Source organism: Lissotriton vulgaris, chromosome 10 (genome assembly GCF_964263255.1).
Source record: "Lissotriton vulgaris chromosome 10, aLisVul1.2, whole genome shotgun sequence".
In the NCBI taxonomy this organism is placed as follows: domain Eukaryota; kingdom Metazoa; phylum Chordata; class Amphibia; order Caudata; family Salamandridae; genus Lissotriton; species Lissotriton vulgaris.
Genome location: NC_141698.1, coordinates 869,797,701 through 869,816,021, shown reverse-complemented (window position 1 = coordinate 869,816,021; position 18,321 = coordinate 869,797,701).

Sequence of the window (18,321 nt, the reverse complement as noted above, 5' to 3'; positions counted from 1 at the left end):
CTCCTTGATGGTTTTGGAAAGTTCTTCTATTAATAACAGAATCAAGTCCAATGAACATTTATTTAATACTGCCTGCCACTTTTCCATGAATCTCTTGTTGTATTGGAATTTATATAGCAACGGCTTAATTGGCAATCGTAATCCTCGAGGTATTCTTTGTACCTTGTGGTACTGAATGAGTGTCGAAGCATGTAGTCGTTGACTCAACGCTCTTTTAGCTATAAATTCCAATTGTTTAAGTTGTTGAGGTATGGAACTGCCTTGCGCGTACAAATATTATATGAACAGTGTATTAGTATTACATTAGGGAGTGCGCAGATAAGAAAAACATTTTTTCACCTTCCAAATTCCACATGCTAGACAGCCACTGCGACATTGGCGCTTGCGAGTCACACTGTTGCACCATGCGTCCATGGTCACTCAAATCAAAACAGCCATCACAAACTTCTTGGCCCTGAATGCTAACCCTGACACGTCTCTGGCGACACAATGGTCTGCCCTCAAAGCGGTCCTACGTGGGGAATTTATCACTATATCCGTGGCCAACAATGTGGAACACAGACAAAAATGGGCAGAACTGACCAAGCGGGTAGCGGAGCTAGAACAGATGCATCAGCGCACAGGCACCAGCAGGGCCTGGCGTCAACTCTGCGTAGAAATAAAACAGTTTGCGGCGCTGGATATGGACAAGGCCGAGTACTCTTCCCTCCGTCTCCACCACTCCTATTATAAAGGGGGAGATAGGTGTGACCGTCCGCTAGCCAATAAACTAAGGGAAGCGCAATGGCGCCAAAGAGTGCAGGCCGTTCGGGATTCTGGGGGTGAGCTCACATCAGAGGATGCAGCCATAGCCAAAGCTTTCCAGGACTTCTACGCAAATTTGTACTTGAGTGACTCCCTTGACGCTCTTCAAGACTGTGACTATTGAGAGGCCGCACGACTGCCCGTGCTCTCCCCAAGCGCAGGCGGATTATCTGGACAGAGATATAGGGACAGAGGAGGTTATGGCAGCAATCTCCAGCCTCCTGCTTGGGAAGTCTCTGGGACCGGACGGCTACACCAAAGCTTTTTATAAAACCTTTTGTGGCCAAATCGCCCCCCTACTACGCGACCTCTTTAATACCTTTGCTCAAATTGGGGCCATCCCAGGAGAGATACTAGAGGCGTCCATAGTAGTTATCCCTAAGCCTGGAAAGAACAAGACTCTTTGCAGCACTTACAGACCTATATCCCTCCTAAATATTGATATAAAGCTTTACACGAGCATCTTGGCGTCCCGCCTAGCGCTGTACTTACCCCAACTAGTGGAACCGGACCAGGCTTGGTTTATACAGCAAAGACAAACTAGCAATAACACCAAAAGGGTTTTGCACCTCATAGCGAAGGCCTCTCGCACCGCAGGGGAATACATGCTACCGGCCATAGATGCAGAAAAGGCTTTCAACAGGGTGCACTGGCCCTATTTGGAGCAAGTCCTGCTCAAATTTGGCTTTGGGGACAAACTGTGCATGCGTATACTGAATTGTTATCGCTCACCTAACGCAAGGGTTTGGGTGAATGGCCAGACATCGTCCCGCTTTCCCATCAGCAGAGGCACGAGGCAGGGATGCCCCCTCTCCCCCCTCCTCTTTGCGCTCTATATGGAGCCATTAGCGTGATGCATTCGGCACCACCCACTCATATCTGGGATTAAGTTTGGCGGGGACATCCATACCATCAGTCTCTACGCGGATGACGTCCTATTCTCCCTCTCTAACCCAATCCAAGCCCTGAGGGCGCTTTTCATTGAATTACACGGCTTTGCGCAGGTGTCAGGGTTTAAGATCAATATGGATAAGTCGGCTGCCCTGGATATCTCCTTCACACAGCGCACATTAGCCCACATTCGTGCAGAACACCCGATACAATGGTCCAACTCCACTATACCCTACCTGGGAGTTCACCTGGGTGCTTCAATCCCTGCCACCATTGCTGCTAACTATGGAAAGCTCCAATCTCATATCCGCAAGGAACTAGCCCAATGGAAACACCACACATTATCTTGGCTATACAGGATAGTAGCTATTAAGATGACCGTACATCCCCAGATCCTGTACCTCTTCCAGACTCTTCCCTTGCCTCCCCCGACAGGCTGGATTCAGCAAACCCAATCAGACTTAGCATGCTTCATCTGGCAAGGCCACAAACCCAGATTCAAGCACACCATAGCAATCCTGCCTCCAGAACGGGGAGGGGGTCCCTGACCTGCAGCTTTACTTTTATGCCACACAGCTCCGCTACTTAGTTGAATGGAGCCATCTTGAACCCGAGAAGCACTGGCTGTTTCAGGATCAAGAAGTAGCCAGCATGCCCCTACAGGGCATTCCATTCCTCCGTAAAGCACATAGGCCACCTAATCTTTATGCCTCCCATATTACGAGCACCATACTGGAGGCATGGGACAGCACTGCCACTACTCACTAACTGACGACATTTCCTTCCCCTCCCATACCACTATTCAACAACCCAGAGTTCCACCCTGGCATGACTTCTAGAGCCTTCACGCATTGGCACCCCACCCCCTGCAGAGCGCTGGGCCATCTGTTTGACCTGTACAGAAGTATCCCATTCCCACAGCTCCGGACGGAATATGGTATCTGGGAGACGGAGAAGTTATCATACTTACATCTTAGGCATTGGACTCTTCAACCACAGGTTAAGCCGGGCGCTCAAAGACTACTGACCACTTACGAGAAGTGGCTTGTCACTAGATCTACTGATAAAGATTATCTCCGACCTCTACAAACACCTATTGCTCTCCACAATATACACATATAATGCGGGGCGGGCACGCTGGGAGAGGGACGTAGGCGTGCCCTTACTCATAAAGAATGGGACAGTATCTACCACAGAGCCCGACATTCAGAGTACTACATGGGACTCACTGAGACATTGACCAAGGTAGTCACGTACTGCTACTACACGCCGGAGCGTCTTCATCAATTTGATCCCTGTCAGAGTGCCCTGTGTTGGAGAGGCTGCAGGGAGGTGGGTACGCTAGTACATCTTTTGTGGAGCTGTGATCGCGTTCAACCATAGTGGTCCCATATATTAGATGAAATAGATTCACACCTTGACACACAACTCCCACGCTTCCCAGTCTATATCCTCTTAGACCTACCCAATCCACTAATGTATCCCGCTAAATCCCGAAGGGAACGACTGATCGCAATTGCCCAGGGGGTGGCTACCCAGAACATACTTGCACACTGGCGATCTTTCCAACCTCCACCGCACTCTGTGTGGCTACAGAGACTCTGGATGGTGCTGGGTATGAAGAAATTGACACTCACTCTGGTGAGTAGGGGATCCGAGTTTCCTAAACTCTGGCGCCCTTTCCTAACGTTGCTTGTAACAGAGTTCAGAGAGCTGACCTCCCCTAGATACTTATGGCTATTGCGCCTAGAGGACAAGCAAATACCACAAGAGAGTTCTTCCCGCAAAATTAGTGGACTCCGATTAACCTCGCTGTGCCCCACATTTTTCTATCTCCTTCCTGTTATGGGTGGTTGGGCAGACGAGGGGGGAGGAGGGAATGTGTGGGAATGTTGGGTTTCTCCTTTTCTTCCCCCTTTTCTTTTCTCTTCTTAATGCAATGCTGTGCTTGGCACTGTTCACTATTTGCTCCGACGGACCCGCTCCATGCCTTTACTAATGTAATAACGATTATTGCAACACTTGTTGTCTGTATTGAAATGATTCTGTGAGCCGAGGGTCGTGTTTACGATTTTGCTGTCTGTTCTGAAATAAAAAGATTTAAACCATAAAAAGACATACCATTGTGAACCCTAAATAAAGTAGGATGTGTAATGCCTTTCTTCTGACAATCCCTACTCCCTCATGCCATTGGAGGAAGCTTTCTTTCAACAGAACCAATGGGGGCTCTGTTGACAGAAAGCTGGCAGTCCTCCTGACCATAAATAGGGCAGGTGGATCTTCAGTGTACTGTGGTGCATTTGTGACAGAGTGTCTTGTGTAACAAACTAGAAATCAGCTTCTTAGTCCTGTTTACAGAAGTCAAAACTCTCCGGCAAAACACGCTTGAAAACTGTATCAGGGAAAGCTCTCTATAAGTTGGATTGCCATTTAATTAGGCCTTGCTAAATTCATTGTTTTTTGTGGGAAAAACACTGGGTGGAAACACTAAAATGTCATACCCATCCAAGTCAGTTTTTTTGGTCTGATACTTTTGGCATCTTCACTCGATCTGGATTTATACCTGCCATTCTTTAAACTCAAAAACCTCAAGCAGGACTAGCCTATGAGTTGTAGTTAGGTAGATCACACTAAGCTAGATAACTTAAATGCAAGAGTCAGTTTAGTTCTTCCTTTGAACAGAAAAAAGCTTTGAGTCTGACTAACACCTTGCACCTTAGTCAGATTGCCTTGGATGGTTGGTCCCAGGCCTCCAGAGGTCTAGAAGTTGAAGATTTGTCTAATCCACAGCCATTTCTAAATTTTTGGAGTACCTTCTCTCATCACTTTTTAAGGCTTTCACAACACAGTTCTCAGTCCTTGGTAATATGGACTCAGGTCCCGCCTCTCAGGTCTCCACACAGGTCAAAGACAGCAGGTGCAGTGATGTTCTGTTTATCCACAAGTCTAGATGTCGTCTAATGAATTTAGGGTGAGGTGCCACTGTTGTAGAAATCACCAGCCAGGTGGGGTGACTCCTGAAAACTCTCAAACGAATGGGCACAAATTTCCTGGAGGCAATTTCTCCTTTTTTCAGCACATACTATTTGCCTTACTGCAAACTATTCTACAGTGCCTAATCTTTAGGGACACCAACATTGACACCACCCTTGCCCCTGTACAGGGGCTTGTGGCCCTAGCCAAGGGCGTGTCTAGGGAAACAAGCAGTCCCCTCTTCCTCAAATACACCATACTGGGACCATCTTCCCTCACACTGGGATGGTGCCGGACTGCTGCACCCTAACCTGGTATCAAAAGTCCTCTCTTCCACAAGTCACACTCTAAAATTAATAGTGGATAAGTGGCGGAGGTGCTTCGGAAGAGCTGGGGTACAGGACGAGAATGAGGTCCGGATTGAGCAGGATCAGGACCAGCAAGTTCCATACTAGTAACTTGGAGGAAAGCTTAAGCCCTCACTCCACTCAAAGGGACAAAGGGTCAAACGGATTGAGGGATGTCGACTCACATCAAGGTGAAGTACCCGAGCTGTGCTGGCAATAGCTACCGGCCACTGAGAGAGACCCGACACCCGAAGCCAAGTCTGGGTGCAGCTTGCTGGCAGCCGGGCTCGTTCCTGGCAGGTCTCAGTGCATTAGTGGGAAGTCTCAAGTCTAGGGGGCAGAGGATTGAACCTCATCTGCAACTTGCAATGTGATCTCTGGCCCTGACCTCGACTTCAGCCAATGAAGAAAACCAAGCTACTGATTCTGGGCCCAGCAGCTAGTATTCAACCCGCAATGATAAGACGAGAAAATATTGATGTGGCTCCAGCCCTCACCTTCTCACAAGGGGACTAAGGGTGCTTACCTGCAAGAGTGACCTACATCAACTCGACTTTACATGAAGACGCAGTGCCCGAGTAGCAGCGGTAGCAGCAGCAGAGAGCAAACCCAGGTCCACCGCAGAAGCAGTTCAGCTAGGTCTGGGTGTGGCTTGTGGGTGACCCAGAGAATTCCTGCTGAGGTCTTCCCCTAACCTGAGGTTTACACCATACAGTGCCATTCATCGCCAGACCTACCCAGGAGTGCACCAGCCAAGCTGTAATAAAAACAAGTCAAATTCCTCACACCAGGGCTCAGATGTGCCTTAGCATCCGTTTCAGCCCACTCTACCAGTTTTACCAAAGCAAGCCAAGCCAGTAATCAGTGATCCATCCCCATTACCCCATCACACTGTGGCCCTTCAGATAACATGAGATCTGGCAAGATCAGAGAAGCAGCTAAAATGACAAAAAAGACATGGTCCATAGAACCAATCCAAGGCACCTGAGGCACCAGAAAATTATAATCACATCACACACATCCATAAGGGTCCTTATAGCGCTACAGAGGCACTTACCCAAAACAAATTAATGTAGGAGGGCAAAAATCAGACTTTTTAATACCCTCAAGGCCTCATGGAACAGATCCAGCAATATTCTTCCCCCCTCTGCCCTTGTCAGACAAACCCCTTGATAATGCCAACTTTTTATTAGTTATCAATGCTCAGTTTTATACACTTGGATCAGATCAGCAATCCGGGGAATTGATGCTCTGTCACTTATCACACAACCTGGCACGAGGGCTACTACCCAACATTCAAAGGTCCACTTCTCACCTGACCTACATCACACAGGATTCCCCCATCCTGAAAAACCATTGGGAACACTATTAGAGTGGCAAGAGTTAGTCCTAAGTCACTTTGAAAAATCCCTGGAGGAAGCAAAAAGATCAACCAAACAGAACTACTGGTTCCAACCAGAAAGACATGGTATTGTTCTTCCTGGCTAATCTCCAGCAAGACAACTATTGATTAATTCCCTCATATAATAGCTCACAAGACCAGTCCATTCCAGAGGACAACCAAAGGTATTTTACGGATCCTTTCTTCTCCAAAGTATAGCAATCCCTTATCGCGCACATTAGACAACAGCAAGCCCATAGACAAGAAGCCCACTTTCATCACCACTGTGGGGCCCATTAATAAATACGATGGAGCTTATTTCTTCAGTTCTGACATATCATTCTGAGACACTAGAGATCCTAGTTGATCTACTGAATCTCTTAGCCCCTAATTCAAGAACTAAACTATCTCATTTATTGAGTACAGAAGGACCTCAGTACCACCTATCACACTTGCCAATGCTCATCTACACTGAAACATCTAAATAGTGTTCCCACCCTCTATCTGACATTCTGGTAGAAGTAACACCTGAGACCTTTCCGCTACCGCACAGCATCATCAGCAAGTTTGCCAAAGTCAGGCCGACTTTCCTAAAAAATGACCCCCCCCCCCCCCAACCGCGAACGGTTGTCAGGGCATCAAGAGCAGTGAGGGAAAACAAAAATCAATATCAGAAGGCACACACTTAGAGTTAACACCATCAAACCTTTCACCCCCAGATGATCCCTCATTATTGGTATATCAGCAACAACCTCCCCTAGTCAAAAAGGAGCGCAAACGGCTCAGGAAAGCAAGGAACAACAAGCTGACTAGACAAACTTTCCAGGAAAAAAAACAGTTTTAAAAATTCTATCACTGGGATTTAACTTCTTCATTAACCCCAACAAGCAGAGCTCCAGGGACAGCGGGAGCCGCGTCCACAGGGTAACTTGTTTGAAAGTTTTGTTATTACCCGTCCATAAGTAATACTGATCACCTTATCTGGGTCTCTATGCACTCAAACCCCCAGGAATTTCACTGGCTCAGTGGACATTGCGAGTGGGTACTCCAAAACTATTTCTTTACTGCAGTCAGTCATTGGCAACGCCGTGGACTTCACACAGTTTATGCCCAACCCCGAGTGCTGCTCAAACAAGACATTCGCGAAGCACAGGTGCCAGATACATAGCCGGCTCTTGGACATATAGCATAATATCATCCGCATACAATGAAATTGCTGGAATCCCAATGCGCCGTCAGCATGGAACTGCCTAATTTTACATGCCAAGGGCTCTAGCGCCAACAAAAACCCATAGGAGAGAAAGGGCAGCCCTGTCTAATGCCCTTGCTTATTGTTATTTGACCAGAAACCCATCCACTGACCCAAACTCTGGCAACCGGACCAGTGTATAAAAGTTGCACCCATTTTACAAAGAATGGCGGCATCTCCATTCTCTGCAAGACCACGAAAATGTACCCCCACTGGAGTGAATCAAAAGCTTTCATTGCATCCAGGATTTCCGCCGCGGCCGGGAGCTCCGGATCTGTCTGGTGCAGTACCGCAAAAATGATACTTAAGTTATGCATGGTTGATTGCTTAGGCACAAATCCAGATTGGTCTCGGAATATCAACTTGGGGACCAAGGGCTGCAGCCTATTGGAAATTATATTCGCCAATATTTATGTATGAAAATAATGAGGGAGAGTGGTCTATATGACTCACATCTATTGGGTCACTTGTCCAGCTTTAGTAATGCTACAATCAGCACCTCCCTCAGGAACTGGGGCAAGGCACCCTTCTCCTAAGCCTCAGCGTAAACCTCCGGTATGCTTGGGGCCAAAGCTTCAGCATATGTTTTATAAAACTCTACTTGGAGTCAACGAAATGCTGAGGCACCAGCTGGATGAGGGATACACAGTACCTCTCGTCCTGCTGGACCTCAGCGCTGAGTTTGATACGGTGTCCCATGCTGTTCTGCTGAAAATATTGAAGTGTGTGGGCATAGGGGGAGCTGCCCTCCAACGGCTTAGCGCTTTTCTAGCAGGCTGTACTTTTCAGGTCTTTTCTACAGCAGCCAGTTCCAAATCCTATGTGTCACCCTATGGTGTGCCTCAGGGCTCAGTCTCAAGTCGGTTACTGTTCAATGTCTATGTTCATCAGCTGGCAGATATTGCAGAGGATGCAGGGCTGTTTCTTTTTTCCTATGCCGATGACATTTAGATCATCTTCTCCCTCTCTTCATCTAAGGGGATCTGAACCCTCAGCTCTTCAGTCAGGTTTGAGTAAAATTGTGTCTGAATGCAAAATAATTTTCTCAAACTTGATGGAGACAAGACTGAAGTGAAGATCTTAGGGAAAAAATACGACCTCTGGAGACCACATCACTGGCCTTCTTAAATGGGTACTTTGCCCCTGCCAGTACACTTGGGCTTCATCATTGTCAACCATCTCTCATTGATAGCACAAGTCACCAATTTGGCTGCCACATACTTTAATGTTCTAAAGTGGCTGAGAAAAGTCTTGTGGCAGAAAACGTTGGTTCATGCCCTGGTCACACTTAGGCTGGATTATGGTTACATCCTCTACCTGGGATCCAACAAAGCAACAATCCAAAGACTTGAGGTGGTGCTGAAAGCGGCAGATAGACTTCTGTGCAATATAGCAAAGACTGCCTCAGTCACTGGCTATTTTTGCCACCTGCATTGGCTAAATTTGGGGAACCGAATCAAAACTTTATGCTATCTGTTCAAAATTAAAATAGGAGTGGCCTAGAAATATTTGCAATCTCTGGTACAGCTCTCCTTTCCTTCACGACCTCTGTGTTCTCCCCAGCAAATTCGGTTCACTGTTCCTAAAATCAATCTCTCTTGTATGCGTGGTTGTTCTTTTTTTATCTATGTCCCTTCACTTTATGCAAGGAAACCATGCATGGTAAATTCTGTAGAAGTCTGAAGACTTGGTTGTTTATTCTTTGATTCCCTGATCAATTCTTTTCCTCCTACTGGCGCCAGAAAACCTCTTGGGGTAGCTGTGCTCCTTACAAATTCAAAATTATAATAAAAATAAAAGGCAGCCCATTCAGCCCAGCCACCTTGCCTGACGGCAATGCCGTTATTGCTTTCTTGACGTCTTCTACCATGAAGGGCTCCATTAAATACTCCCGCTGACCCTTAGACAACCAACCAAGTCTACGTTCTCCAGATAGGAAGAGATCTCATTATCACCCACCATCGGTCTCTCCCCATATAGGTCTGAGAAGAAGTCAAGGAACACCTTTCAGATATCAGGAGTAGTAAATTGTGGGATAAAGTCCCAAACTCAGCGTCTCTACTATGTGCTCCTGTACTTTTAGGAGAGCCAATTGGTGCACTAGAGAGTGACTAGGCCTGCCTCCCTCATCATAGGTACGTGCCTTACATCTACTGAACTTGTGTAAATATTCCTGTTCAGCATTCTGATTTTATTCCGACACCAACTCTCTATTCGCACAAGGAGAGCAGCTGAGGGGCATTGTTCTTAGCGGCGCCCCAGTGCACTGATTTGCTCACTCATGCCCTGTAACCTATTTCAAAGCACCTTTAGTATACCTACCTGTGCCCGATACACCCCCCCCCCTAATGGTGACCTTAAAAGCCTCCCAAAATGTAATTACCACGTCAATGTGCTTTGAATTTCAATGAAGAACTTTATTATAGCAGTGTCAATTGGAGTCCGGAACACAGTGTCTAACAGGAATGACGGCTGTAGCTGCCAGTGGAACAGCGGTCTGGGGAAAGCGGGCACGTTTAACTGCAGGAGCACAGTAGCAAGACCAGACAGCATCTTTGCCAGATGCTTAACAGTCACTGTCCATGGAGCCACTTCCTTAGAAACCCGCCAGTGGTCCTGCCTGGACCATGACCTATTCACTAAAACACATAAGTCCCCTCCCTCACAGTACGATTGCGGCTGCGCCAGATAGCCACGATCCCCTCTGCCTCCATCAACTCGGCAAGTACATGTGCAGCCTGCTTACCCTGCTCCATGTAGCCATCCGACCGATCCAGCCGAGGATCCAGGCACACATTCAGGTCCCCACCCCATATAAAAACAGAAGAGTTAAACAACCTGATACACCGTCAAAATCCAGACATCATTATAGAAGGCTGGATCGTCAACATTTGGCCCATAGGTATTAACAAACAGAACAGTCATGGCACCAAGCTTGCCCTGCCCCAGAAACACCCTACCATGCTCATCTGCCTCAGTCTTGAGCAGAGTAAACGGTGTACCTCTCTTAACTAGCAGCAGCACAACTCTAGAATACGATGAGTATGATGCCTCCGTTCAGACACTGGCCCAGCGAGTCCAAACATTGCATTCCGAATGGTTAGTGAGGTGCCTCTCCTGGAGAAATGCCAAATGTATATCATTCCTGTCAAGAAAAGCTAGCACATTCTGGATTTTCTTGGGGTTATTTAATCCGTACATTCCATGTGATTAACTTAACCATGCCACCCGGAGATACTGCAACAGCTTTCCAGCCCTAGGATTGGTACGCAGGCCATTAACATTCCAGGATATGACTTTTAAATTACTCGTGCAATCTGACCCAAACTCCACCTAGCCCCAAATGGAACCTAAGAAGCCTAAGAATAATTATGTGATATCTTACCCCTAATAAATGCAACAGAACGCCATAGAACGCCAACTGATCATCACAACAAAAAGAAAAAAAAAACTGACAAATGAGGATTTTCTTATTTTGTAACCCCCCCTAACCCCTCCTTCCCCCTCCTCTGCACCCTTCCGCCCTCCCGTAGAGAACCCTCAGTATATCGAACCAGATCAAGTCCAGTAGATGGCACCCCATCACAAGCTCCCGCTTGTCCACCCAAAGCCTGAACCATACATACTACCGTGCATACTACCCACGTGTCCTATGTAAAAAAAGCAAATGTGTCTCGTTTTTTTTTTCCTTATTCTTCCCTTTTTTTTATAATTCCCAATTGTTTTTACTTTTTTCTTTATTAATTATATTCCTCCTCTACTGAATGCCACTATTCTCTTATCCCCCTAGATAATTTTTGCTACACTAGCCTCATTCTCTAGTAAGAGAAAAGAAGGGGAAAAGAAGCAAAAACAAAAAAAGAAACTCAACCCTGACTACTGAAATAACCACAGATTACTCAATCTATTTAGCAGACGCCTTGTTGCCCAGATCCAACAGCAACTCATCAGCAGCTTGAACAGTCCTGATATTGAACATCTTGTTATTATGCATCACCTTTAACGCTGCCGGAAACTTCAACTGGGCAGTCGCACCCAATTTCCGAAAGGCATCAAGATGCCTACCAAACTCCCACTGCTTCACCAGTGTAACCCTGGCAAGATCTGACCTAATTAGAAAAGAAAACCCCTTCCCTGATAGAGATTTCTGTTTCAAAGCCAGGTTTAAAATCTGATCTTCAAGGGCGTAAGTGTGGAAATTGACAAGAATTGTGAGTGGTTTAGACCTTTGCGGATTCTGTCTGAATGGGTCCCTAAGCACCCTCTGAATGTCGGTAGCCAGTTCTTCCAATGATTGGTCTAAACATAGTGAGTCTTTCAATAGAGAAGTAATAAATTGTTTAACATCCGAGCCTTCCGACCCTCCAGGCACATTAAGGACACGGATGTTACTCCGTCTCGCATTGTTTTCCAACACCTCCATCCTATCCAGGAGAGCCTGATCTTCCTTCTTGAGTTTAATAATATCCTCTTCAGCTTTTTCCAAGTGGATAGACAACACCGCCACAGAGTCCTCCAATTTACCAGTTCTCGATGCAAGCCAGTCAATCTTGTTATCAAGAGATTCACAGTAATTCCTAATCTCAGCCTGCATGTTAGAGGACTCCTCAAACCCCTTTTTTATATCCTGGGATATGGAAGAAAACATTGCCATCAGTGATGCTGCTGAGATAACAGAGGTTGTGTCAGAGGACGCATCTCCTGACCAACTACTAGAGGGAGTAGCCAATGCTTCCTGCTGCACCGTGACCTGAAGTGGGCATTCCACCACTTTATCCCCCTTTAGTTCAAAACCAACTGCAGGTCCCCGACCCCATCTGCTGTCTCCACTCCTTCCTGACCCCCTCCTGCAGCGGAGACTCTACCAAGCCTCCATACTCCAATGGACTATCAACAGGAGAATGCGCAGGTCATTATCCTCCAGGAGACCCACTTGATCGAGCCCGAAACTGAGGCACTGGTAAAGAAAAATAAGTGGATTGACTTTGCAGTCTCCATTTCTCAAACTATGAATACTAAGGTGATGTCTTTGTTTTTTGAGAGGCAGTTAAAAGCCAGGTTGATATCTTATAAGGTAGATCCAGGTGGCAGATGGGTTATTGCCTCACTCATCATTTTCGGCGTACAGTTTACACTGGTATTCTACTATGGCCCTAATCTGGACGGCCCCTCGGTTTTGGAGTCAATCTTTTCCCATCTTTTGTCATTTCCTGACCCAATTATATTTGCTGGTGACTTTAACATTGTGTTAGATCCAGTTTTAGATAAATCACAAAATAATCGATCTTTGACTCCGTCAAAATCTAGGACCCTCTTGCTAGCTGCAATGAAACAGTTTGGATACGTGGATATTTGGAGGATAAGATCGGGTAGGCAGCAGGGTGTCTCTTTTAGGAATTATCAGTACCATCATCAGTCACATATAGACTTTATATTAATTAGCCAGAGATTAGTAGAATCCGTAAAGAGCATTAGATACCCCCTTCCGCACTTATCCGACCATTCGGCTGTAGTTATAGAGCTTGTAATGCCTCTTAAAGTACCAGCTAGGAGCTGGTCATTTCACCGCTCCCTACTCTCTCATCCGGAGGATGCTTTGTTTCATAAAACCGAAGTACTGCACTTTACGAGGGTAAATGCAGGTTCAGCAGACAATGGAGTTGTATGGGATTCTCTAAAATCATTTTTGAGAGGTCTCATTACAGGTTAGGTGTCCTATAGAAGGAGGGAGTACAGGGAGGCAGTGTTCTCCGTCAAGCCGGATATAGCTAAGACCCAGTTAGACCTTGATGCCAATCTGGTTTCAGCAGATGATATTCTGACGCCTCTCCGTAGCAAGTTACTTGCTCTGAAGGCCCAATCAGGTTCAATTTCAAACCAGTGAATCTTAGAAACATGGGAGGCTAGTGAGATTGCCCATTTTCAATACGGTGAGGGGGCAGGGAAGCTATTGGCATGGAAAGCCAAAATGGGTCAGGTCCGCAATAACATCAATGCAATCACTGTTAATAATGCTTTGTACACCTCTGCTGGTGATATTAAACAGGCCTTTAGGGATTTATTTCAATCCATCCATCAGGAGGATAAGAATCCGGATCCTGACAATATTAAAGAATGGCTAAGCCGTATTACCCTTCTGGCCCTATCTTTTGAACAGAGTGAGATCCTGGATAGTGTAATCTCAGAGGATGAAGTCAGGTCAGCTATCCAGAATGCCAAGAAGGGGAAGGCGGCGTGGCCAGATGGCCTCCCTGCTGAAATCTATAGAGTTCTGGTGCAGGAACTAGTCTCCTTCCTGGAAGTGTTATTTAACGAAATCCTGCAGGTTGGTACACGTCCCCCAGCATCTTGGGACAGTGCCTCTATAACATTGATTTTAAAACCTGGAAAGTCACCGTTATCTCCTGGTTCGTATAGACCCATCTCGATTTTCAATGTCGGGTATAAAATCTTTGCGGCAGTTCTCGCTAGGAGGTTGGCACTGGTAGCCCCTGAGATCTTGCACTCGGATCAGAAGGGGTTCATGAAGGGTCGACAGCTGTATGAACTAACTTTTGATTTGATAGGGATGATTGACATGGCATCACTGGAGTCCCGTCCCTTGGCTGTTCTTACGTTAGACGCCACCAAGGCCTTCGACAGGGTGAACTGTCTGTACCTGTCGGAGGCCTTGGCCAAGTTCAATGTTGGTGGGGGATTCCGTCGGGCTATTAGTCTTTTATATCAGAGCCCCCAGGCGTGCATCTTGGTTAATGGTGCTTTATCTGAGCCTTTTAACATCTCGAGGGGAACGCAACAGGGCTGCCCGCTCTCCACGCTATTATTTGATCTATATATCGAGCCGTTTGCCCAATGCCTAGGGGACAATGTATACATCAAGCCGTTTGTGTATAGGGGATGGGAGAAAAGAGTGGCCCTGTACGCAGATGACATCCTCATTTTTACATCAGAGGCTCACACTGCTTTCCCGGCAATCCTTAAAGAGACCTCAGAATTTGGGAGTTTGTCCGGGTATGAGATCAGTGCCTCAAAGACTGAGTTGATGGCGTGGAACCTGGATTGGAATCCATCTACCACTAATATTCGACCTGGTACTAAGTTGCGTTATTTGGGCCTTAACATTGTTAAAGATATAAACAAGATCGCTGCAATAAATTTCGCAGCTGTTGCAAAGGATTGTCGGACATTGCTGCAGTCGTGGGCGCAACTTCCCTTATCATTATTGGGAAGGTCTAACCTGGTTAAAATGTCGATTTTGCCTAAGATTTCTTTTTTGTTTAACACTATTCCTTTATAATTTGATCCATCCCTAATAAAAAAATTACAGTCCGATATTAGCATGTTTATTTGGAACAAGCAGCTTCCAAGAATTTCCTGGAAGAAGCTTAGGAGGCGCAGAGAAAAGGGAGGCTGGCAGCCTGGGACCTCCAGATTTATGCATGGGCGTTCCAGCTGATCCACGCCAGGATGTTGTTAAAAATGCCGTCAGATTCTGGGGTGGGGATCCTGTATTCAACTTTGCTTAAGGGAGAGGAGGTTAGCCAGTCCGGCTTATTATTTAAATTTGGGGATCCCAAGTTCTTTAAAAAAATAAAATTGAAGATTTTACAGGGGGTGGCAAAAATATGGGCCCAGTTAACCAAATCTGTTAAAATAAGTTACTTTGGTAATAGGACGCCTCTATGGGACCTTCCTGAAAGCTCTTCATGGTTGGGGGATAGTCTTGCAGTTCCAATCAAAGAATCCGGGCTAGAAGTGTGGGGTGATTTATTTATAGAGGGGGATCTGCTTCCTTGAGAGTGTTTAAAAAATAAAATTGGACCAAATTTGCCGAAGCTTAAGTATATGCAAATATCTAGCTGGTCACGAGCATATATTTCTCGGCCTACCTGAGCAAACAAACTCCCATTAGGAGGGCACAGCTATTTAATATCTCACTTGGTAGATAAACCCCCTGGCAAGAAGTAAATTTCAGTATGGTACAATTTGATCTTGGACGAAATGGATGGCGCATTCCAGTTACCGGGCGAGCTCTGGTCTCCACTTACAAGTGAATGTAATTTGCAAGATCTTTGGAGTGCTTCGTGTAAGATGCTATGGGATATTGTCAAACCAGCATGGCTGCGTAGGAACCACCTTTTTACAATCCATCAAGCCTATTATTCCCCTCTCAGGCTTTCAAAATTCGCTCAGGGGAGCGAAGTAGCCTGTCATAAATGTGGTTTGAAGTGCGCCTCTGACTCCCATATGTTTTTTGAATGTTCCCATCTCTCCTTGTGTTGGGAGGCCATAAGTAAGACTCTTTCATCATCCCTTGGCCTCAATATTGGCCTAGACCTCCCTCTTGTAATTTTTGGAATTCTAAAAGGGATTTCAAGTCCCGCAAAGAAGTTAGTTTTTTACTCCATCCTGCTTGCAAGAAGGGAGATATGCAAAAAATGGAAAGACCCGCTATCTCCCTCCATCGATGACTGGTATGCCTCGGCTTTACATGTTTCCAGACTAGATCTGGTTAGGTCCGGAAATCCAAATAAAAGAGCTTTTTGGCAGCTTTTGAATTGGGAACATTGAGGGACCGGGTTTTTTTTTTCCCGGTTCCAATGATTAAGCCACCAAGACCCAATCCCTGGGCAATGCTAAGCTCCGGTTGTCAAACTGGTCTATTTGGCTGCAACCTCCATTTCTCCGCATGGCTTTAATTGGGATAATTTGTGGTTGAAGCGTTAATGCTGAGGGATGTGGTAGGGATATCCCATTTATGTCCCTACCAGTTGCAAAACTGAGACAGCATGTCGCCAGTATACCTTCTGATCTGGCCATAAAGGAGTTAGGTGGCAAATGAGGACAAAAAAAAACAAAAACATGCCACCCGGACCTGCATATTCAAAACAAAGCACACTGGACCCCGCTATCACAACCCCAGAGTAGTAAATACATTTTTGATAATGTTTTGCATCTGTATTGCACTGCACCTGCAACATATCTTACCCCACCAACCAATCCCTCACCCACTTCAACAACCCTAACCTGCAGAAGACAGCCCATAACAACGTGAACAGACCCCCAGAAACAGAGCTCCCTCTGAAAAAAGCATGGTACACCCATTGAGAACACTAGAGTGCAGTTAGCCTCCCACTTAAAAGAGGAGGTGGCCAAACATGTCCATTAAGTCGACGGGGCAGTCCAGCAAGTGTCCAGAGCCCAAGAGGCAGCAGGCAATCTGTGGCCCAACCGTGCCCTTACAGCAGACAGGAGATGTAACCCAGGCACCAAGATGTCTACATGAAATGACACTTGTATTTTACCTCATTACAGCGAGCCATCCCCTACATACATCTTCTGAGACCACAGCCAAGGGCCACAGCCGACCCACAGGCACCGGACAATGATATACAGCCCCGAAGTGGTACTCACTGCTTCTCTTCATCAGGATCACTTGCAGCGTCTCGCCAACTCTTCTTCAGAGCTTTACCATGTTCCTTGGCCTCCTTGGGGCTGTTGTAGATCCTAGTGGTGCCTTCAGATACGATTCCCAGGCGTGCTGGATAGAGAATAGCATATGGAATCTTTTCAGCCATCAAACACATTTTTGACCAGTGCAAATTCCCTCCTCGCTGTCTGAACATCTACAGTGAAATCTGGAAAGAATGCCAGCTCATTTCCCTGATAGGTGTTTGAACCTTTTTCACATGCCATTCGAAGAATCGTGTCACGGTCCCTATAATTGAGGAGCCGCACGCAGATCAGGCCCGGCAGGGCCCCAGGGACCGGGCGAGCAGCCAGTGTGCGGTGTGCGCGCTCAACAATTAGCATGGCAGAGAGATCTTCAGACCCAAAAAAATCCTTGAATAGCCCCTCAACAAAGACCTCAAGCTTTCCGGTGTTGGTCGAGTCTGGCAGGCCAGTGATTCTTAGGTTGTTCCGCCTCGATCTGTCCTCCAAGCCCTCATTCTTCGCATGGATGACTGCCAGTACCTTCTCCATGTTTAGGTATTTAGTGGAAACGCTTTGGAGGTCATCTTTGGCTGTGGAGTCCCACTTCTCCACTGCACTGAGCCTGGCACCCTGTTTGCGTGCTTAGCAGACTTACGGTTCATGCGCAAATTTAATGTGTCTGTCTTGCTATCTATTGATTTCAAGCTTTGTGCATTGGTCAATAATGTTGCCTTCAGCACGGGAGTCACCGTAGCCAGGGTGTCCGAGTTAGAGTCTGAGTTATGCCTTCGCTGTGTCTTCCCCGGCTTGCAAATTTCAAATGCAAGCAAGACTGTGCAAAACCACTGCTCGTTATGTCGCAGAAGTCAAAGTTGTGTTGGGAGGCCTATCCCACACACCGCAGGTCCAGGAAGATGCAGCGCCTCTTCTTTGACTTAGCAGCACACCCATAGTGTATATTGTCCAGGTGCACCAGTGTGGCCTACCTGTGCACTCAGCAGGCCAGGGACACCCACAGCAGGCTCGCTATCTTCCAACCGAACAGTCGAGGCCTATATATGTATCATCATCTAATGCACACCAGCGCCATGGATCCCCAACCGTACCCCCGGCTAAGCGAATATTCCACGCGCGAGGCAGGCCTGCAGGTTCGGTCGGGCGCGTTCCGCAGGATAACTAGGCCTCACCCAGATTGGGGAAGCCCCACTGCAGTGGCTCTCGTCGCATCAGCACCCTCGCCT